We start from the raw sequence: 21,059 nt of genomic DNA on the forward strand, positions 1-21,059 counted from the left end.
GAATGAGCAAAGAGAGATTATTCCCAGGGAGATTAAAGAAAGAGTCACCTTATTGGCTGATTAATAATGTAGAAAATGGAGAGCGGAGGCTGCACTTTAAACATTTAGTCCACACACATACATTCCCCAACACATGTACACACTGCACATTAAACATTTAGTCTCAGCCCAACGCTTCGCCATCACAAACTCCATATTCCTCCATTTGGCCACAAAATTAATTTGCAGTTATGAAGATATATGTGCAGATGAAGCGCAAGATGGAACAAACCTAATGGACTCTTTCATTCGATGCATTGCAGCTGTAAAATTCTGAAGTCAATTTCTCCACCACAACGCTAACGTCAGAATGTATCATGAGATAGTGTACGTGAGCTGTCTGTAGATGAAACGCAACGTCTCCATTCCCAGTCAAGTCAAGGCAAGTTAAACTATATCTATACAGCGTATTCAACAAAATGTTTGGCAGCAATACAAAGAGTGTTACATTTTATTTATAACATGTTTTCAAGAGACTGGACTCTAATAGAGACTCACTGAATATTGACGCAGATTTCTCTTTTAACCATATCCTGAAATATTTTCCTTTTTTGTTCAATTAAATTGTTTAGGTCCTAATTCAGTTTTAATCAGAAAAACAAGATGTACAGGAGTAGCTTGGTACAAGAATAAATTATTTCCTACCAAGGTCTCAAAACGTAGTTTTTAACAAATATAGCTTAGATTAAGCCAAAGTGAATCAGTTTTTGGTCATCTAGTGGGAATTTATTTGGGATTGTCTCCATTCAAAGAAATTACGGGATACCGTACAATTAGGGGGCTCGCAGTGTTTCTACAGTGCTTCGGTTACAGAGGCAATACTTGCTGGGATGGATTCGTTCTTGGTTTTGGTCATGAATTGTAAAACATAAAATATATTTTCCTTTGGTAAAGAATGACACTACTTTGCACATAGATTAAAAGCAGACCTTTAAATCTATAAAAACACATCTATTCTGATTCCAGATCTCAGAGCAATGTGAAAAATAGCCTGTGATGCAAGTGGACTGTTTCCAATTTCCAATTTTATAGCCTCAAGCCTAAGCTGGTGTCCACTCACTGACTTATCTGCCCTCCGGAAATATACCATTAAATTCAGCTAGTCCACACTTCAGGGTTCAGTGAACTCTGTGTGGAATCGCATCAAAGAGTGAACAAACTAATAGATGTCTTTCTGAGTCCCCTTCTCAGATCAATTAGGAGCTTTTCATGTAAGCGTGAAATCAATGTAAGCGTTGCCCCGAGAGTTTTTGTGAGAAGGGATCCAATTTGGATTGCTTATCACATTATAAATACCCACAACAAACTTCCCATTATCATTTATTTGTTTAATAGATGGCAAGACAATTATTATTATTATCATTCATTATCATTGGCTGACCACTTGGTGCCGCCATGGCTACAATACTTGTGAGCACCCCACTTTTTTTTCTTACTCCCTGCCTCAATTTGGGGTTCCTTCTTTTATTTCTGCAGTTACTCTCCTTCATTCCAAAGCAATTCTCATTTGTATGTAGGAGCTCTTTCCTACAGTTATTTGTATTGATGAACTGTACCTGACACACACTTTAAATAGACCTACATGAAGCTCTTCATGTGTGCGTTCTGCGTATGCACGCACAGTCACTCGAGTTGCGAACATTGTGACACGCTCCCCGAGGCCACAGGCAGGGCAAGCTATATTTCTTTTCCTCGCTCTCTCTTCCTCCCTCATCATTACTGATGCTGAAACACTCCTTGGCAGGGTTGCTCACTGGTCACTGCCGCAGGAGCGGAGGGAAAAAACTGCGTTGGTTAGGAGGTGAGGAAGAGAGAAAAACAATAAGATGGAAGAGTACCTGCTATTTCAAGGTTAGTTGCTTTCAAACTGCTTAAGACACAAAAACACACACACACACACACACACACACACGACATGCTGCCAGCAGGTTATAGGAGTTGAAAGTGAGAACCGTTCAGTTCCTCCCTCATGCGGCTTTCTTTCTTTTACACTTTTCAATCCCCTGTGTCCCCTCACTCACTTAAATTTCCTCATGGCCTCCGTTGTCTCACCTATCTGTCTTACATGCTCTGCCACTCATCTGTTTCCTTCTGTACTTCCTCTCCTTCGGTCTACCTACTGCTCTAGCTACATGCAGTTCAGTTTCCCTGGCCTCGCTCCATCTTCCATCTGTTTTTCTTTCTTTCTTTCGTTTTTTATCCCAAATCCCATTTTCTAAACCCCTTACTGTTCAACACACCTTCTTTTTTTCCTCATCTATTTCATGTCCCTCTTCTTCCAGCCGTTGTCCATGTTCTTTCCTACATAGACCTAAATTCCATTTTCATTATTACAATACAATAACCATTTATCCAGGATTTTCTGCTGGAATTTTGTTCCCTGTCCTTTGGGCATTGTACCCATTGTACACTGGAAAAAAGAATAGGCTAACTTCTCTCTCCTTGCATGTTGCATTGAAAAGAGACTCGTACATATGTTTAATTGTTGGATGACCTGTGCTGTGGTAGCAATTATGACGAGAGAAAATTAGGAAGTCAGGTAAGAAAATGTATGGAACGGCACCGTCAGTCTGTATTTGCAGTAGGCTGATGGGTTGACAAAACACAGGACTTTCACACTGGAGACTGATTTTTTATCCGTCCAACTGTGCCAGAACCTGAATCCTGTTTGTTAATGTAACAATGATGAAGAGGGTCCTCTAACTTTGAGGAATCCCTTGTGATTGACTTACTGAAATGCCTCACCGAATCACAACTATTCCACAAATCGAACTGACTGCTACTGTATTTGAGGGCGAAGGATTCATCAGTTCATGCTTCTTGTACATCTATAGCATTGCCCATTTTTTCCACCAACAGTACCAGAAAGGGTTGCAATTTTGAATGGTGTCCAGATGTCTGGACAATAAATGAGTCAGTGTTTGTGTGATGTGGGCATCAACCTAAAAAGAGGGATTTTATAATAATATTTTGCCGAACAAGCCTTATGTCCTTTCGAGTCATAACTAACTCTGTGTCAACAGGCAGAAGCTGTGAGGTAACAACCAGCTTTGATTCAGCTTTTGTGTTAGCTGTATTTGTAATGTTTGCTTTACAAGTTTTTGATTTAGCTTCTGTGTAAAACTGAAGCCATAATTAAATATCTCTCCCTATTTGCTCCTTACCCATGGTGCTGTGTAGTGCATTTAATTATTTTTAACTTGGCCTTCGTTGATTACACCTGATCAGGGTTGGACCAAGATGTAAAACAACAACTTAGATAGATTCAAGCATGCCAACTGCTTTATGGACTTCCTGTGAGGCAAACTTAGTTCTACTCCCACGCAGCCAAACCAAACACCAGCTTTCTCTGACATTGTTGGAGCCACTATGTAAGTAAGCCAATTTCCATGTTACAAGTTTATGAGCGACTTATGAAACTTGTGGAAATGAGCAAAGATGCTTAAAATTGATGAGAAACTCAAGTTGCTGTCAGTTTCCATTTAGGGAGAGTGGTAGCTCGTTTCATTCAGCAGCCATTTTTCAGGAGAAAATCGAGTTGACTGTATAAACCTGATGTCTTCTTCTAAAACACCGTTTGTGCCAAAAGGGAGTGAAAGTAGTTGGCAGGCTGGCTACTGTGACATCTCTTAACAACAGACCAATAGCAATTAGTTTTTTGTTCGTTTTCAAAGGCCAATGGTACAAATCCGTACTGAATTTTAATGCAGATTCCCTTCCAAGCAAACCTTACGACCCCGACAAAAACAATTCACATGAATGCTCTCTAATTTCCGTAGAGTCACAGGCAAGAGTCACCAATTTATTCTAATGGGGTATGATTTGTTTTAATGAGCCTAAAATTGCACATGTGAAGATCAAAAATGACACTACAAGGTGATACCAGCAAAAAAGTTGTATCTTTTGCATCATATAATATGTCAAAAAGACAGCTAATTCTTTAGCGCGCAAACCTCTCAAAGCATAAATCAAAATGAGTCTTTGAGGTTTTGTTTTTTTTCAAATAATTTTTGTAATCTGTAAGGAGCAGACAAAAGGTCTAAAATATATTGATCCACTCTCTAGTTAGCTAGATATATGGATTGATAGCTGACTTTCAATTAGATTAGATTTCAATTTAGATTTGCGGAGGAAAAAATGTCCACCCACCTACATTGGTTATCTTCTGCAACCGAACGTATGAACAACAACTTATGAACACAGAGAACTGAGAACATATTCGGAGTTCACTCGATGAAGTTGTTTCCACCATTGAAATACCACTTTGTATGGATTGCATCAGTGTAAATAAAAGCCTTTGCACCAATCACTGATTTTGGAGCTGACAGTACACTCATGATAAATGCATCAAATGCTTTTATCCTGAAAGCTCCTGTGCCGCTGTGATGGAGCAGGTAATAACGGCAATGAATAAACTATGCTAAAAGGACAAATGTAATGGATCCTGTCCTTAATTGTCCACAGCCTTGAAAGATTTTTTAAATGTCCAGCCTTTAATCCAGCACCTATTTTCATCCGAAGACCACTGACTGATGATGTATGCAATTCACACAAACCACTGAGTAGGTCCTTTAGGCAACTGTGGATTTGGCTTCGGCAGACACTTCCATTGTGCTGCTTCACTTTTCTTCACAGCTTTAACAATAAATAAATATATAGAATACATTTTAACCCCACCCCCCAAAATTTTAAACTCCCCCTCCTTGTGAGCATTGTTTGTGACGAAGGGCCCGGTGAATGTATTCACATCCTTGACATTCCTGTAGAAAAGGCACTTTTCCTTAGTTATGAAGCTATTGTCATGTTTTGTTTTGTTTTTTTAAGAAATAATCATCACTCTGAAAAAGTTAGGATCCTTAGAGCATTTCTCTACATCATCACATCGTGCATTCAGCAGCTCAACAACCCTGGACCATTGAAAAAAATATCAGGGTTGATCCTTTGTTTCCTGACCTTTAAAAGCAATGCAGACAGAAAATCAAAGAGGTCTCAGTGTCATTAGTAATTCACCTACACAAAGGCATAGGATAACATGCTAATGCATACCAATATAATATGGGCCACTTTGCCATCGTATTCCAGATATATTGCTTTGAAACCGAAATTCACTTGAGATGAGAACATCAAATCCTCAAGTGTGCTTCATGTTTCTTAATGCAGATGAACAAGTTCAGGAGATGGAGGAGTAAAGGCAGTGAGGGCATGGAAATAAATTCAAGGGGAACAAAAAAAGAAAAAAAAAAAGTGTGAAGCTGAAAGAGGAATAAAACCAAAATCTGAGATTTTCATACTTTTGTATGTCCTGTTTCTGCTGGATTTATATTAATAATACCCAATATTAAACATAAAAATGCATTGAAGTCCATGATGTTTTTCCATTTTATATTCTTCATATGAAAATAAAAAGAGGATGTTTCTTATCATTACTTATGATTGGGTCACAACATAAAGACAACTGAGACATTAAATTGCACAGAATTTACAATCCATGCATGTTTTTGTTGTTGTAGCTACAAAAAATGTAATAAGTTATAAGTGAAACAAAATTAGTGAGGTAATTCAGCTGGTGAGTTCTGCAGTAGATCGGATAAGCTACTGGTGTCCAGGCCTTTACGCTCACTGATTGCAAGTACAAAATACCTCCAATACATACAGTGATCAGGTTCCCAACCTGGCTGCTTCCTGTGCTGAGTTTGCATGTTCTCACTGTGTCTGTGTGGGTTTCCTCCAGGTACTCCGGTTTCCTCCCACCATCCAAAGACATCATGTATAGGTTAACTGGAGACTCTAAATTGTCTGTAGGTGTGAGTGATTGTTGGTCTCTGTCTGTCTCTGTGTGTTGTGTACCCGGCCTTCACCCAGAGTGAGCTGGGATTGGCAGTCCCCGCGACCTGGGAATGGATAACCGGTTGATGATGAATGAATGAATATACAGTGAGCAGTTCTACAGGTGACTGAATGATGTGTCTCATTTATAAAAAAAAATTAAATAAAATTCTTTCCACAGGTATAAATTTACTCACCACACAACTTGTCCTCAACTGTCATGTTTTGTTGTTTTTTTTGTTTTTTTATTAAATCACACTGGGTGAAAGCTTTTGTCTATAATACCGCACACCACTGAAAGAAAAGGCCCCCGAAAACATTCATCTTCAACCGTTTTCTCGTTGCGGGGCTGCTGGAGCCATTCCCAACTCACATTGGGCGAGGGTCGGGATACACCCTGGACAGGTCGCCAGTCCATCGCAGGGCCAACACACAGAGACAGACAGAGACCAACAACCACTCACGCTCACATTCACAGGTCAGAGTTTCCAGTTAACCTATACATGATGTCTTTGGACGGTGGGAGGAAACCCACGCAGACACAGGGAGAACATGTAAACTCCGCACAGAATCGAATCCCTGACCTTCTTATTGTGGGGCGACAGCACTAACCACTACGGCACTGTGCTGCCAGTGTAAAACAAACAAACAAACACACAAAAAATAAAAACTTCAGGGGTCCATTCACTGGCCCCTCATTAGGTAGTTTTGGCATATTAAGTCATGTGGTGGATGGTTACATTTCTTTCATGCATCACTTCAAGGTTTTGTTCTTACATGGCAGTTTTTTTATCTTTAAAGTGGGGAAAAAGAACATTCACACTTTGAGCTACCGTGTGCTGATAAGCAATAAAAATGTATCAAATTTAATCCACTTCAAACACAAGCTGTAGCATCACAACAAGCAGATAAATTTCAAGGGGTGCAATTATAGAGGAGGGCTGCGCACTGTGAGAAAAATAAACAGTATCGCTTGCAGTATCAAATGTGTAAAACCATTAAAAATAAATCATTATTATTATTTCACTGTAAAGTATTATACCGCAGTCCCAATGTAAAGCCAATGCATCAAATCTCCACCCTGCTGTAGACAAGTTTAGGCTTTCATGTTAAAGTGACACACACACACACACACACACACACACACACACACACACACACACATTTGCCTTAGCTCAGATTCAACCCTCGCTGCTGTCCCCTCACCAGCAGGAGACTGTGTTGATATATTGATTAATATGGCTCCAACTGTAATATACTCCGGGGCAAACCACAGCAGGCTGCTCCTTGTTCATATTCTGCTGCGTGTGAGTCTTTTATGGGCTCGTGTGTCGGTGTGTGTGTTTTTATATTTACACTGATTAATAGGTTGGGCTCAGTAATATACCCTAGGCACATACAGAACACTCATCATCAATGAAAAACCTCCCCCTTGTGTGTGTGTGTGTGTGTGTTACTTATAGCGTGTGTTTTTATGCTGAACACTTTAGGGGTCAAAGCAGCTGTGCACTCATTAACCAAAAACAATGTTGAGTCTATCGCCGTGGAAACAGTATCACAGGGTTTCAGCAGGTCTTCAACACTATTATGGGGCTATAGGATAAAAAAAAATAAAAAATTGCAGCAAGGCCAATTGATTTATATTTCTGTATTTCCCAGCGATTGAGAAATGAATACCTAGCCTATGAATAATTTCTATCACTGAGCCACACAAAAAGTGGGAGCAAGAGCAAAAAAAAAAAAAAAAAAAAGTAATATTGCTATTCAAATTTTTATGTTGACTTATGTGGATATGTTCAGTGAACATTCCTCATATAAAATGGATTGTAAGTCAATGCTTTCAAATAAGCAAAATTCTATATTCTAGAGTCTATACTACAGACTCTAGAAAAAGCCTGAATAATGGTGGGAGAAACATAAATGTGGCCACTGGAAGAGTCGACTGAGCCGTTCATCCAGTTCATTCGGTCACATGAGTAAAATGTCAAACAGGCCCACTTGATTGGGATTTTGGTATCAAGATGGAAGTTGAAAAGATCTAAGTGACTTTGAAAGAGGGTTCATTATTGAGCTTCTGTCTCAAAGGCTGCTTAACTGGCCGGCGTTTCAATAGAAACACCGAAGTGACATCTGTATTTGACATCTGAGGGGTGAGCAGATGTAGGCTGAAGCTGTGGTCCAGGGTGCACATTTGACGGCCGTGATGCTCGAGCAGCAATGCAGCGTGTAAGGCAAAAGAGGAAACCAGGCGACAGAGAATGTCAAAGCGGGATGTGACCACACTGTGTCAGCAAGTCTGTCGACCATTACACAGAGAGGGATATTACAGTGGCAGAACATAAAGTCCTCATTACAAAACTAATGTCAAAGTGATATGATTCACACAGTTTGGAAATCTGGTGGCTCCTTTACAATATGGAGGGGTATTTTGATGTATGACTTTCCAGTTTCCCCAAAAAGTGACAAGCAAGCCAAATAGTTGCTGTCACTGATCACCATAGCACTTTCTATCACAAAGGGAGTGGTCTCCTGTAGATTGACAACACCCCCATTCCCCGTGTCGGAGGAGGTCATTTAATGGTTCAATGGTATGTCATCATACGCTACGGCCTTCGCAGTGCTGGTTCTCTAACCAGTTGAATACCTCTTGTAAGCCAGCGCCCTCTGACACCATCAGGAAAACACTAAGTGAAGTGAAGGAGGAATGAAGGATGGTCTTCATCCCTCCACTAGAGTTCCACAGACTTGTTGATTTGAATCCAAGAAGCCCTGAAACTGCTCTGGCACCCCTACCTAGACACCTCATGTTTTGTTTTTCCTTTCTAATTAGTCATAGTTTCCATATATAACTCATCTCATAAATAGCTGTTTCGTCTTGTAAGTTTGAGTTTCCCTTCTTTATTTCCTCAGCAGGGAAATTTTTTAGGTACTTTGTTCTTTTTTATTGGTGTTTTATTACTTTATTGTATTATTTAAAGTTAAAGTATGTGTCTCTTTATCTCATGCAGATTGAATGGAGGGGAACTAATAGAGCATCTGCATGTCAGTGTGAAGTCACCAAGACTGAACCTTGTATTAATTCTAACTGCTCTTTCACTTGTTCGCACTGTGATATTAGGAAAATGTTGAAAGGAAAAAGAAAACAAACAAACAATCAAACAAACACAGCAAACGCCCTTTGCCTGAGCCAGTAAACCAGTTCAAATCCCTTCCCTGCTTGCATTTGATGACTTTCTATTGATTTCGCCCAATGGCAGCTAAACCAATGAGAAACTTTTACTAAATTCTGCGTGACAGCGCTATGCATTGAATGCCGGTTTGCATTACATGGTAGTAAAATAGCAATTTTGAGTTATAACCTGAACACATAGACTCAAAATGAATATCCCCGGCCTCAGAAGTTATAGAACAAATTCCTAGAAAAATTCCCCTAAAGTGGCTTCCTTCAGCTTGTAGATCCACGCTTCTCTTCTGCATATTCCTCCCTCCGTCATGAATAAATAATTCATCTGAGCGCGAGCATTTCCCCTGAACATAATTCAGTGATCTGAATGTTTTACTGGTTTGACTGTCCTTCATTGCTGTGTGATGTGGAGCCACTAAACCCTGCAGAGAAAGAACTGAGCCTTTGCTTCTCTGCTCTGTTTGGAGTCGGTCGTATTAATTGTCGAAACTGAGCAAGAGGACAGACGATGTGTGAAGGAAAGACCATTGGGAGAGGAGACGCGGAGGCAGAGAGGACGCTCGATATTGTTTGGTCAGCAGTTAGTTTAGAATGATGGGTTTTCAGCCAAGTGGTTCGGCTGATAATTGTCAGACATCCAGATGGGAGCAGATGGTGGGAATGAGCCAGGACCAAAAGGTCGGGATGCGGCACAAACAGCCCGTGGCACAGGAATCTACACAGTGCCATTAGTCAAAGTAAAAAACAAAAAAAATCCTGCTGATTAACTTCATATCCTGATGCTTTCTGCAGCACCTCGTTCTGGCCGTCACCAGAACATCTTCTATTACACAAAAGCAGTATAATCTAGAAAATGGCAGCTCATATATGCCATTATGACACCTTCCATTCAGGTTAATTACATTCTAAATGAGGGTTGCTGAGGATGTATGACTTGCATATAAAAAGGGAACATTTATTGAGGTTAATGACTTTTTTGATTGTAGTCCAAAAGACCCGTGATCCTGTTAGCCAGTGCAGTGACCTACTAACCCTGTCTCCTACAAATTACGTTTATAAAGAACTCATTTGAATTGGCAAATATATTTAGAAGAAAATGTAATTGCGGAGTGGAATCACTAGGAAAGTTTTTTTTTTTTTTTTTTTGTTCTCAATGTCATTGGGGTTGAGCACTTAAAAAAAAAAAAATAAATCGTACAGACAAGGTGAATGGCTGGATGGATGGATGGATGGGAGTGCAAAGGACATGACTCTCTCTTTGGAAACCGGGGTTTGTTTCCTTTATTAACCAAGACCACGGCCTTTACTTTTACCACTTATAAGGTGAGACCTGATACGATCCGACTTCAGCATCCTTCAAAGTGATGATGACCGCTTGCTATTGCAAAGCATTAGCTGAAATGCAGCCTTGGAAAAGTTTTTCATTGAATTTGTGCAAATGTTTTCAGGAAGCACATCCTTTTGACGTGGTCAGTAGTTATGCAGTTATTCGCTATCCTGCCTTTAGAAAAAGAAAGTAATGCAATGATTCCTAAGGAAAAGAAATGTTTTATATTCTCATTTTCTCTAATCAAAAGACCGAAATGTGTCTCACTCAGTCTATGTTTTCTCTGCGTCCTCACTCTTAATGTGATCCATGTTCCACTGTTTCACCTTGACTCGTTCAATTTGGACAGTTTTTGATTTGAAGGCTGCACTAATCAATAATCATATTAACGATGGATGAAAGGAATAGATGGCACTAATAGTGATAAGGCAACAGGGAGTGATCACCCACCTCTGCAGGTCTCCACAACTCTAAAGGGCATTGTAGCAAGTTAATCTGTGAACTTTTTTTTTATCCGGCCAACAAATTCATTCATTTCATACTGCACAAATCAGGACTTTTAGTGAAGTACCTTCCATCATATTGCACGCATGACCCAAGGATCCATGAGAAAAAGGCAGACATTGACAAGCCCACACACTGACTTGTGCACAACAGGGAGCAGTTTAATTGGAAGCACTGATTCTGACTTAATAGACTTAATACTGAATATACTGCTGTTGCGAGTAAATCAGTTAATAACACAGAAGTTGGTTAAAAGATGCATAAGAATTTTTTTCTTTTTCTTCTACAGATCAATACTAGCTATGAGTTTAAATACACAATTCGACAGATCAGAGATCTGTTGTGGTGAAGCTCTCCAACCCCTCTGACTTTGCTCACCTCAGTAGACAAACTGTATCTTCTTCACTGTCTTATCCATCAATCATTCCCTATGTTTCACAAAGAGCTGTATCTCCGTTCCAATTATTTGCTTCAAAATATTTCCTGAGGCAACTTTTGATAAAGTTGAACAAATAATTTCATTACATTTCTCAGCTAGGGTGAAAAAAAAAAAAAGACAGACATCAGAAGTCAACAATGAAATCTGAAAATCAAAGCTGTAGACCACTAAGCTTAATTGGCTGTTTGTCAATCTCACAGCAAGAAAGTCATAAGTTCAATTCCCAGCCTGGGGCCTTTCTGTGTGGAGTTTGCATGTTTTCCCCATGCTTGCACTCTACCCAACTTTGCCCCCCCCCCCCCCCACCCATGCCTCTCTCTGTCTCTCTCCCTCTCTCAACCCAGCCGGTTGAGGCAGATGGCTGCCCTCCTGAGCCTGGTTCTGCTCGAGGTTTCTGCCTCTTAAAGGAAGTTTTTCCTTGCCACCGTCACCAAGTGCCTGCTCATCAGGGGATCAGTTGGGTCTCTTTAAATGATTTTATAAAGAGTTTGGTCTAGACTAGGTCTATATGTAAAGTACCTTGATGCAACTCTGTTATGATTTTGTGCTATACAAATACATTTGATTTGATTTGATTTGACTTGATTTGGATAAACAGATATGTGGTTGTTTATATTGCGATTGTGATTCATATTTACATAAAAAAAATATTTGCTGAATTGCTGATTAGCACAGTTGGTAATTTAAACTAAACATGAAGTGCACCTAAGGCTGTTATTAATTCTGACTTATGGATAATAGTAGTGATGATGTGAGTTAAGACTTTGGCCTGATGGTGACATTAAACTCGAGACTGAAGAAGTTCAGTACAAATGTAAGGCAGCTCACCCAAAAATTGATGAGGAAAAATGCTCAAGAAAGGATAATTACATCCAAAGAAATTTCCACAGGTGCAGCATCAGAAATCAAACTATAGGAGGGAATCAAAGTACCGCTAAACCCTTCCAGCAATTTTGAGCATGGCATTTTTTCAAAGTGCCAGAGGTAAAAAACAAAACAAAACAAAACAAAAAACAACAAATAAAATGGTGATCAATTAAAATAGCTGAGAACTGCTAGCACAGACATATTTGTTTTCATTCTTAAAACCAACCAAGCCTGGAAAAAAAAAAAGACACATACACACACACACTTCACGTTTGATGATTTATCAATACCAGGATTGCGATCAAAACATATTAACTAGGAAAATAAATGTCCAGGTTAGATCCATTCATGCCCCTGGAAATGGAGAAACAAATAAAATGCTTCCTTTTTCCATAATCATCATTTCCTTCTTTGGGCCAGCGTCTTATTTTAATGAGGACTGTGTCTTGCTTTTTGCACATATTTACTATTCCAATTGTAAGACAAGATTAAATATTTATGGAGACATTTTCAAACCCGATTTTAAAACTCAGGCAGTTGATGTTGATGTGTTTTTATCAATGGAAACTGTACCATGTTGAGAATGTACTGCCCTTTATCCACGCAGCGAAATGTTTAATCGTGGTAGCCTTCCTGTTTATATAGTTTTCATAACACACATTCTTGACATGCTGACTGTTTCTACACCTGCTAAGAAAGATGTTCAGTGCAACACCTTTTGTGAGTTCTAAGGATATGTCCCTACTATCTAAACAGCACAAATACTGATAATATACCGTACGCTCTTAGTGTTGTCTTGCATCACCCTTAAACATGCGCATGGCACAGTAGGGTATGTTTTAAACTAAACAGGTTGTGTAGATGATGCCTTTCCGGCAAACCTGACATATTGGTTTGCCTTCCGAATGATTTAAAATGGCATAGAGCAAACCAAAGTAAGTCTTAATGTGTCATGTTGGCTCCTCGTGATTTAGCAGTCACTCCCGGCTTCCCACAGCTCAGGCAGTGTGATCCTTTGTTGTATCAATTATCCCTGAAGTCGCTCAAGGGGAGACTTTGATATATGGCGCATTACATAACGGCTCCCTAGCTGGTGATGTGCAGCTCCTATTGCTTTATATGTGTGTGTGTGTAACATGTATTTGTGTGGGTGAACACAGAATGGAAGTGTGTGTTTCCACCTCAGAAATGGTTTATCACTTTGTTTACAGCCCACACATACAACCAATGAATCTGACATTGTGAATGCACATATCACAAGTGAAATATTTCAGTACGTCGGTGGTATACAGTACAGGCCAAAGGTTTGGACACACTTTCCTATTCATTTGAATGAGAAAGTGTGTCCAAACTAGAGCAAATAAACAGATGTGTTTGTGCCTTTATGTGTGTTTATGCATGTGTCCTCAAAGGGGGAAAGCAAGAACTTTGAATGCATGTGAATATTAAACCAGCACAAAGGGTTTGCTGTGGCCAAGCAATACATTTGCAGCAAAGACAATTGATGTCACGTTTGTCAAACTCAAGCTTGGGCTTTTATGTTAAATAGGCAACGGTGATGAAGCTATTAGAAAGAATGTATAAAGAGTGGTGGAAAAAGCGCTGGGAGACGTGTTAAAGCGGCCACATTCCAGCTGAAAAAGTGTTGTGGGAGTAAGTTAATCAACGACGCCTTTGTGAGATGTAAGCGCTAAAAGCTGCATGGTCACTTGTAGAGGGTGTGGATTGTGTCGAAGGCTGAGTTCTTCAAACAAAACCAAAAACAAAAAAACGCTCCTATCAGTTTTGAAATCTTCACTTTAGTTCGGCGTCATCAAATAAATACTTCTTCCAAGCAGCCATTTTGAAGTTTTGCTACTGCTACATGGCAAACATAATCACCAGCTGTTTACTTTCCAGTTAACAGAACACATCAGAGAAGACTTTCAAGCTCGCTGCCTGGCCACTGTCTCCTGCAGCATAATGCTATTCCTTGTCTCTATCACATATTTTCCTCTACTGACGTTATCAGGCTAACAAGATAGACCCGCCCAAACTCATCACTTTCCCACAGGGGACTCACCGTACCCTCCAGGCACCTCCGTAGATATAGCTCAGAAGGGGTATTATGAGACAATTACCGCCATCCGTTCCTGTCAAGACACCACATTGAGCTGCAAATAGCCCCTCTAAGTTCAGGATAAGAACACAGTGAAGGGGAACCAAACCTTGAGTGCTGGCATAGGGTGGGATGTGAATTTGTCTAGGGTTAACATTGACACAGCTTTGGAGCTTAATGGGTGAAGCTGTTGTTTTTCTGCTACAGAAACTTTCAGGAAGGTAGACGTGATAAAGGTTTAGGTGGTCATACAGATGGTGATCGGTCTGTTTCCAAAATAATCCTAAAGTCCATCTTGCCTAAACGACATGCTGCTGAAACATAAAAAAAGACGGATAAGGCTGTGCTGTGACTGAATGGCTGAACAGAGCAACACTACACCAACGATAATAGTCATAAAACACTTTAAACGACAACAACTAACTCCCCATTCATGAAATACTATTCACCGACTAAGAGCCAGGTTGGTAAAAATAAATAAAATGCTCATTCAGCCAGTGAAATCTGGCGCTTAATACAGATCTCAACTCTTTCTGTCCTTTCTTCATCATGATTATCAGTATAAATCCACTTTATGTCTTGTTTAATTCCACTGGAAACTATTCACACTATGGCAGAAGATTGCCAATCGGTCCTTGGGACTTTTTGTCTTTATTCATTCATCTTCCACCACTTATCTGTGTCCAGGTCGTGGGGGGAGGGGGGGTTGCTGGAGCCAATCCCAGCTCACATTGGGTGAGGGTGGGGTCACCCTGGACAGGTCACCAATCCATCACAGGGCCAACACAGAGAGACAGACAGAGACCAACAACCACTCACACTCAGACCTACGGACAATTTAGAGTCACCAGTTAACCCAAACATGATGTCTTTGGATGGTGGGAGGAAACCGGAGTACCTGAAAGAAACCCACACTGGCACAGGGAGAACATGCAACATTTAGTTGTGGCACTCTAAATTGTGGCCATCCTTGCTACAGATCAGGATAAGAATATAAAACCATTTCTAACACTGCTCTCTAACGTCTGCTCCCAGAAGCAGAGAGGCCCCAATCGATGCCAAATGAAAGAACACTGGAACCATCATGACTGTGGTGGAGTTGACTGTGAAACCAAACTAAATTACCAGCATGAACTTAGTCAGGAGGTAGACAGAACATAATGGTCACTCTTAAACAAAGCTGTATGATAGAAGGTGTGAGAGCAAGAACATTATTTTCCTTGAAGCCCGCAGTTCTCAAGGTGTGTGTAAAACTTCCTTTTCATGACTATCTTCCTTCTTAGTTTTTCTTTTTTTTTGTCTTTCCTAATATACAAGCACAACAAACAAAGTAATCATCACATGTACATATAGCCAAAATGAAAAATTTGATAGGAGACAAAAATGGAACCTGGAATCAAATGTGAGAATTATGATTAAAACAATGATTAACGTCAGCATGTTAACTGCAGTGGAACTTTCACTGAGAGGGGCTGCAGGTTAGTGTGGACTATAACCTCACACAATACACACAGACCACAATAGTTGACAAAAAAAAAAATAATAATACAACACGGTGTCTTGATGTTACTTCATTAAATCAGAAAAATTTGAGCTGGCCATATCTTATTAGCATTAGCTTTTTTGGGGGGGTGATGGGAGCATCCCTCTTATCGAGGGGAATGGCTGGGGAAAGACCAAATAAGTTTGAGAATCACTGTTTTAGGCAGAGCCTCAAACACTGTCTGCTGCACATCAGGCAGTGCCTGGCAAATACCACTGCTACAGTGACAGGGACAGAGTGACTGGGCAGGATTCACACAGAAACCAATTTCAGTCTCGCTCCTGTCACGCACAGATGTGTGGTTGTGATACCGTAGTGTCCCTTTCCCTAGGTGCATTCTATTTCAAAGAGCAAAAAAGAATAATAGGAAAAAATAAAATCTTAATTTTTAATGAGTCAGACAAACCGCAGTGCACTGTTGGGAATAACACCATGTTCTAAATTCAGAGACGTCACTGGAATAAAGACAGGAGGCTGGTCTGGATTGAACACAATCTCAAACTGGGGCAATAGCTCACCTTTCAGAATGACAATGACCAAGAAAACACAGAGGCAGCTTCAGGGCAAGTCTCTGTCTTAAAGTAGCTCAGCTTTAAATACTATAAAGCATCTGTGGATGAACAGAGTTTGAGAGGATCTGCGAGGAAGACCGGGACAAACTGTCCAAATGCAGGAGCACAAAGCCTGTAGAGACCTATCCACGATCCTTCTTTTAATTCGACTTCCTTTCTGCTGCTAATATCTGTTTCACTTCTTTTTGCTGCCATGAAGTGTTACCATTCCGGCATACATCACAAGATAATTAACATCCATTTACACGTGCAGCCTTAATGCATATTCATTGTCCTCCGATGTATATAAATTCAATATCAAAAAAAACCTCATGAAGTTCCTGCTGTGAGGCTCAATGTTCACAGTGCACCAACTGACGTGACTTCACACGCTGTGTCTTTGTTAGTTTTTATTTCATGTATTCAAACAAAAGTGTTGTTTGTTTCTCTCTTGCATACATCGTCGCACACTGATGTCAAGGCTGCAGTTGGTAACTTTTTCTTCAGCTGGACTTTCTTGGCACAAGTCGCATGTTTTAACTTTCAAAAGCACTGGACCTTGAATTCATGAGCTGAGAAATTTTTTGATTTTGTGTGCAAAAATACGAGGAAAAAAGAAAGTTTTTGCAAAATGAATTTTCTCACCTCAGTAATTTCCCAATATTCAATGGCATTGAGGAGTGAAGCATATTTAATTTGGTCTCTGTGTGTAATTTCTGTTGCTGGACACTGCATAGTTTGATGGAGGGGGCACGGTGGGGTGCTCTAATATTCTGAGTTGAATCTCTAGATCATCCTTGGATAGACGGGAGATTGGGCTGCGTGTGTTTGTCTTTGTGAACTCTTCAGTGAACCAAGGACAAACTAACACTGTACAATGACAAGAAACAGCTGAAGAAGAGAAGGACAAATAGGAGATTTGTCGAATAAAATGGCGAGAATCCAAACAAAAATCCAACAAAGTAGGAAAGTGTATTTAAGGGAAGGAAGGACATAAACAGAAAGCAACAAAGAAACAGCTACTGTAGGCATGAAGGCTAGGGAGGGAGAAAGGGAAAACAGTTGAGACAAAATACAACACTGAAGTGTTTCTGGGAGGGGGGACCAAGGAGCTGACAGACAAAGAAGAGAAGGTGAAAAAAGACATCATCTCATTTCCCATGTTGAAAAATATTTTTGTTTTCATAAATGACTTGAGTGCCTCTGGTGCACATGCAGAGCACATCTGTGTCTCTTGTTAGAACACAAAGAGAAAATACTTTTCCCATCCTCCCTCCTTGTGCTCATTCCCCGTCTCTGTCCACCTCCGATTCCGTGACCATTTTTAATAATATTTTTATTGCATTTCTGCTTTATTGGACATTATAGCTGCATATAATAAGAAAAGGGGATGATAAAACAAAAGAAAGATGCTTTGAAGGAGAAAGAGCAAAAGGTAACAAGACAAAACTGCATGCTGCAATGAACCAAAACATAATAGAAAACGACCCCCCCCCCCCGCCAATTTTGATGATGTGCTGTTGCGTTCTAAACAATCTAATTTTGTTTCGCTATTTCGCTTACCCCCCAATAGGAGCTTGGTTCAGATTACAAAATACTAACCCGAGGATATCAGTGGCTTGCGCAGCTCAGGAGCACTAACAACAACTTTTCAAGCATCTCTTCTCTGACCATCAGCCTGTGCAAAAGGCAGAGAAGTTATTTTAGCTGGGAATAGGTCAGACTTTACGGCTCTAACTTAATAAGATGATATTTTCACCGAATAGAAATTGAAAATGTCTTTGCGACCTAGTTGCAGAAAAATACGACATCTCTGATATAGTATGGCCTTAAACTTTATATCCCCAGATGTAATGTAGACACCCAAACTTTGCATCATTGCATAGTTGTTTTTCATCTTGATCCAAAACCAGGGGCATGAATATGCTGTTGTAACAACCTCTGCTGCTTCTCTCAAAATTTGGGAATCTGGCTGTAGGGATTTTTCTGTTATTGAGACTCAAGAGCACAAAGGAGGTCAGGCACTGAGGTTGAGCAATAACACCAGGCTTAAGTAAAAAAAAAAAAAAAAAGATTTCTTCATGGAGATGGCTTTCGGAGGCATTGCCACGTTGAAAGGGAATTCTTTAATGTCACCTTACTTTTTGTCCTTTCCCTGTTTCAAACACCAACTCGTTTTGTTAATCTTTTGTATCTGCTGATTGGTGCTAGGTGGGCATTTCATTTATTTATTCATTCACTTTGCAAGCTATAGTTGCCTGCTGTGGCTGAAAATGCTGTTGATAATAACAGACTTCCAACAAGCTTGAAGAGGTCAGAAAGCTGACTCCAGGGTTTTTAGTAATTTTCTGTGGTTGTAACTGTTCAGACGCAGGGAAAATAAATACGAGGAAAACCCACTTGGAACTGCTGTGCGTTGAATTGTTACAAATATATATATATATTTTTTTGTATCAGTTTGTTGATTATCTGGAACGAACGTCACATCCATCAATGGATGCAAGAAGAAAAAGAACTTCGAAGTTACTCTACTGTGACTCTTGAACTTATTGCAATAAGATTACAGTAAATATTTTGTAAAGGCTGAGCTGATAACGCTTCTGTCCTTTGCTGAACATGCTCTGCTCTTCGGTGGTGGTGCTGGAATGAAGGATATTAAAGTGAGATAAAGAGACAGCCTGGATAGAGGGAGGGACGTACTGTAGGGGTGGTGAGGTGTTAGAGACGAGCCTGCAGGGACATATGATAGCCAGAGAAAAGATACAGAGATACATTGTTGGAGCTATGGAGGGACTTCTATGGAGAAGAATTGCAAGGAAGTCTAGAGACGTAGAAGGAACAGAAACAGAAAGGCACATGACAAATTGATATCCTGTTGTTATGGAGCACTGTCTCAAGACAAAAGAATCTTTAATAAATGAAAGTGAATGGAAAGAGGAGAGATAAAATTGTCAACTGACAAAAGGCCTTTGATATTCTTCCTGAACATGGAAAAAATATTTTAAAGTTCTGAGTTACTAGATAAAAGACGATGGCCTACATACTATGTATGTAGAATGTGTATGTAAATATGTGTATGTAGAAGAACTGCCAGCATTTTTGGAATGTCATTTTGATATTTAATATGTAAATAATGTTATAATGACTAGATACTGTGCATATTAAATATAGACTATATTACTTAACAAATGAATATTTCAATGAATGAATGAATAATTACATAATTTTCTATTTCACCGTTTATTCATTAATTCTTGTGGTTTTATTTACTTGTATTAACTTACTTATTTATTAAATGATTTCTTCATCGTTTATAAATGTATTTCTACATGTTACCACATTTTTTTGTCAACTAGATGGTGATTTAAACTATTGATCAAAGGACGCATTAACATCAATCAGATCAACTCAAGACACAATGTCGCATTGCTCTACGCTTTAGAGAGGGTTCACCACAGAACAGGCTCACATTGTGTCAAACTACCTTGTGCAACACACCCAATAAGATCTTCTGCTCTTTTGTGCTCTCTGGCTCTCTGGGGGTCAACCCCCGTCAAAAAAGATTGCCAGGTGTCAAGACGTCTGCCCAGGTGAAATATGGACTTGCCAAACTTTATAGACAGATGAATGAGAGGGATCCACTAGATCTTTATGAGCTATGTACAAAAATCAAAAGTATAAACTTTTCTTTTTGTAAAAGAGAGATGTCAATTTTCATTTTGCAATACTTTCCAACCAACGTTTACTATCAGTCACTGACTTCTAAAATTATTTGTTTGACTATTGTAATGCACTGTATTCAGGTATCAGCCGGGCTTCATTCACTGTTTTTTGCTTGTACAAAAATGCTGCTGGGTTTCTCATTATTTGAGCTAACAAGTATGATCACATCCCACTAGTGCTCGCTTCCCTTCATTGACTTCTAGCTGGACTTGATTGATTTTAAAATTTTATTGCTGACTTTTAAAGCTTTAAATTGCTCTGACCCCAATTACATCTCTGATTCCCTGGCATGGTTTATGCCCAAGTGAGGACTGAAATCTTTGGAGGGAGGCCTTCTGCTCTCTCCAAGGTCGAAGGCTTGCGCCTATCAGCAACAAGGCCTTTGCTATAAGAGCTCCTGCACTTAGGACCTCTCTTCCAACTATAATCAGACACTGTAGCAATTTATCCCCCTTTTAACGCCTTCTTAAATACATTATGTCTATGTCTATGTCTTGCTATGTAAATGACCAAGCCGAAACTACAGAAGAGGAGAAATGCTTTCCTTTCGTCATTATTGTTGATTGTGAGCAACCAAATCTACAACACAAGAAGGTGAAAAGGTGAGGGTTTCTGAATACTTTCTGAAGCTCCTGTGAATGTCTTCTTCCATCCATTTATATCGTCTGGTGTGAAGCACCATGCTCAGTGTGCTGAATCCAGTTACAGAGCATAATATCCACGATACCTACAGGCTTTAAAATGCTTTAGACCACCTCTTACCAAGGTGCAGAAAAGAAAGCCAGCTTTGGTTTAAGGATTAATTCTTGTTATTTTCAGCCGAGGCTATAATTTGCTACAATCTGCCAAAGTCTCATTGTACAGCAGGAGCTGAGTATTTTTGAAGGATTTAAAAGAATGCGGTGAATGCAGAAGCATTAAGGGACAAAGAATGGGAGACAAAAAAAACAGCACATAT

Source organism: Echeneis naucrates, chromosome 12 (assembly GCF_900963305.1).
Source record: "Echeneis naucrates chromosome 12, fEcheNa1.1, whole genome shotgun sequence".
Taxonomy (NCBI): Eukaryota; Metazoa; Chordata; class Actinopteri; order Carangiformes; family Echeneidae; genus Echeneis; species Echeneis naucrates.